General features: G+C 39.9%; 1 long non-coding RNA gene across 1 annotated transcript in view; it reads right to left on the bottom strand.

The window, feature by feature from the left end:
* Nucleotides 1-1,123: 1,123 nt before the first annotated feature.
* Nucleotides 1,124-2,786, bottom strand: part of LOC116696866 (uncharacterized) — an 18,370-nt gene continuing 16,707 nt past the window's right edge. The window contains exons 2-3 of the long non-coding RNA XR_004333851.1: nucleotides 1,675-1,758; nucleotides 1,124-1,137 (exon numbers count right to left, since the gene is read on the bottom strand). This is a non-coding gene — a long non-coding RNA (uncharacterized LOC116696866). The remainder of the gene's footprint in view (nucleotides 1,138-1,674; nucleotides 1,759-2,786) is intronic.

The raw sequence follows: 2,786 nt of genomic DNA, 5'->3' as shown, positions 1-2,786 counted from the left end.
CAGTTTTAATCACCAACAAAGGGGGGTTACATAGAAGTTGGTAAATAGTCCGCATTTATACTGCACCTTTCTACCTTAGCAGACAAATTGCTTTACAATCTGCCTCCCATTTATACACCAATGGTGGAAGAGCTGCCACAGGTAGCAACTTTGTTTTGCTCAAAGACACTTCAACATGCAATAGGTGGAGCTGGGGATCAAACCATCAATCTCGTGGTTAAAGGACAACCTGCTCTACCTCCTGAGCCACAGCCACCCCAACTGAAACCAAAGGTAAGCCAGGGTATATATGACAATACCAGCCCATTGGGCAACCAAAACCTACCCAAACGGCCATTGGCCAATACAACTCTAGAGCTCCAAACAATCAACTGCCAAACCCTATTACTCTAACCATCACACTGCTTTTAAAGTCCAACCGCATTACTACAATGAGCAGCTTAAAAAGCAGTTTTCCAATAACCTATTTCACCAAGGTCAAAAATTTGCCTTGTACAATAAGATACAGTTAATTATCATTAATAAATCATCTTTGTAACTGGGTACAGTATATTATCAAATACAAATAAATCATTGTGAACATTTAGACCACTTCATTGAATTTCAAAATAACTTTTGTTGGAAACATTGTACTAGTCAGTTTGCTACCTTCGCAAACCAACGGACAAAACATTACAACTCCAACACTTTAAAAGTAGCAAAATTACACATGAAAACTGTCGACCTGGCAACCCTGTTTACAGCCTTACAGTGAAATGACGATTGTGTTCATTTTGGCAGGTAAAAATAAATGCTTGCTTTTCTGTAGGTGGAAATTATCAGACGTTAATATGCAAACAGAAAAACCCCATCTTTTCCACATGCGGTTCTGGTTGGCGAGTTTCCTCTGAAGAATGGTGAAATGTTTTCAACTGTCAAAGTGTGTGTCTTCCTGGCAGCTGGGCCTCTGGCAAGTGTATAATTAAAGCTCCAAAGTGCAATCTTTGGTGTCATAGACAGCAAAAGTCGAAATATGGTTGGCTTCAGTGGCCAGCAGTTCAAGAAGACGCTGTTTAATTCTCTGGTCATAATTCAGTGGTCAGGGCAATTTGTGTGCAGCGCTGCAGATGTCACAGTCCCTTCGTCATAACTTTTTTTCTTCTTGGGTCAAATACTCACCAAAACATGCTGGTGCCCTAGTTTAAAATCCCATTTCGCATTTAATTTTCCTCCAAAGTCGTATGTGATGAAAGGTCTGTAATTGTCTTGATGAGAGAACAGTACGTACAGTATATGGATAAAGGTGGTACCCTACACATGCTGACAGTATTCAATAGTGTTGTTTCAAAGTCTGTGCTCACACCGTGGTAGCATTCAGAATTTACACCTTTCTAAATTCTGATGAATTCTAATCAGACATGTTAGATATCCACTGTTGTTTGTGTAAAGAAAGAGAGCAACAGAATGTTAGGTTGGCAGTGAGATATGTTAAGGGCCTTCGCGTACCGGGGGGACGTGACAAATAAGCAATGCCAATTTGCACCTTTTGTTCAACATACTGTTCAAATATTGGCGCCAGCTCATCGACCATGTCGCTGGGACGCTGATGGGAGACGCGGTGTGAACGGACAATGCCACTGTGGCTTATTTTCAGAGGTGGTGCGTGTGTCCGGTGTTACAATATTGGACAAGGACATAATTATTGCTCGTTATCTACTTTTGAGTTGCACATTGTATTGTTAGTTTGTTGTTGTTGTCGGTGCTATGTGATGCAGCAACCTTAAACGCAGGCACTTTACCTGCTATTAAAACCAGGAATTAAAACTGTCCTTAACTTTAAAAATTATTGCCATTGTGCTTCTTCACCCACCATGTCTTAAATTTAAAAAAAAAAAACTACAACCTTGCAACCTTAGGTTTTCATATCACTTTGCTGTGAAGATCCTTCCATTGACCATTGCACTAAACTTTGAAACGTTAGATTGTCCCAGTTTCCCCATCTATAAGTCATTAAGATAGCTGCATATCTTTAGGTTCTCCCAAAAAGCCAAACTAAATTACATACATGAACGTTAAGGAAGACACTACTTTAATGACATGTTTATTTACAAGTTTTTCAAACAAGTTTGGGGATCTTTTCAATAGTTTCCTCTTGTACTTTTAACTGCACCTCATATTTTCCATTTCCATTTCTTTGACACGTGTGTGGGCCCGACCAGGCCTTGCAATAAATCTTTGTCAGTGATATTTCTTGGCCACATTCATGAAATAATTACTGCGATAAAATGTTCATGGTAGCCATATACATGTGAATGTATTAGTATTGATTTATTTGTGCACAGAAAAAAGAATTATAAAAGAGCAATAAAACAGGCTTGCCTTTAAAGTGCAGTTCAATCTGCAATTGAGAAGGGCTATTATTTACAAATTGAAAATAAGCACATGGAAACCCAGTGTTTGGGTACAGGGCTGTGCTTTTCAAGCCAGGACAAAGCATTCAATTCAAGAGAGACAGAAACTCAACAGAGGGGTGAGGACGACATGTGAATGGAAGCTTTTTGAGAATGTACGGTATTTTGTAACACATTGAAATCACCAGTCTATCTTATGATGTGAACTGCCGTCATGCCAAATTGCCCAGAGGTGTAAAGAAGGGAGGGCAATGACCCTTTCCGTACTTCATGACCCCAACTTATGGCACCCAAACTACTATGAACTCGGCCATGTTGATCCTAATTACACGTTTTTGTGACTGCATCTCGCACGCGCTGACTTACAGACACACACACACACACACACACACACAC

The sequence above is a fragment of the Etheostoma spectabile genome, chromosome 10 (assembly GCF_008692095.1).
Source record: "Etheostoma spectabile isolate EspeVRDwgs_2016 chromosome 10, UIUC_Espe_1.0, whole genome shotgun sequence".
In the NCBI taxonomy this organism is placed as follows: domain Eukaryota; kingdom Metazoa; phylum Chordata; class Actinopteri; order Perciformes; family Percidae; genus Etheostoma; species Etheostoma spectabile.
This window is presented reverse-complemented; position numbering and strand designations above follow the sequence as displayed.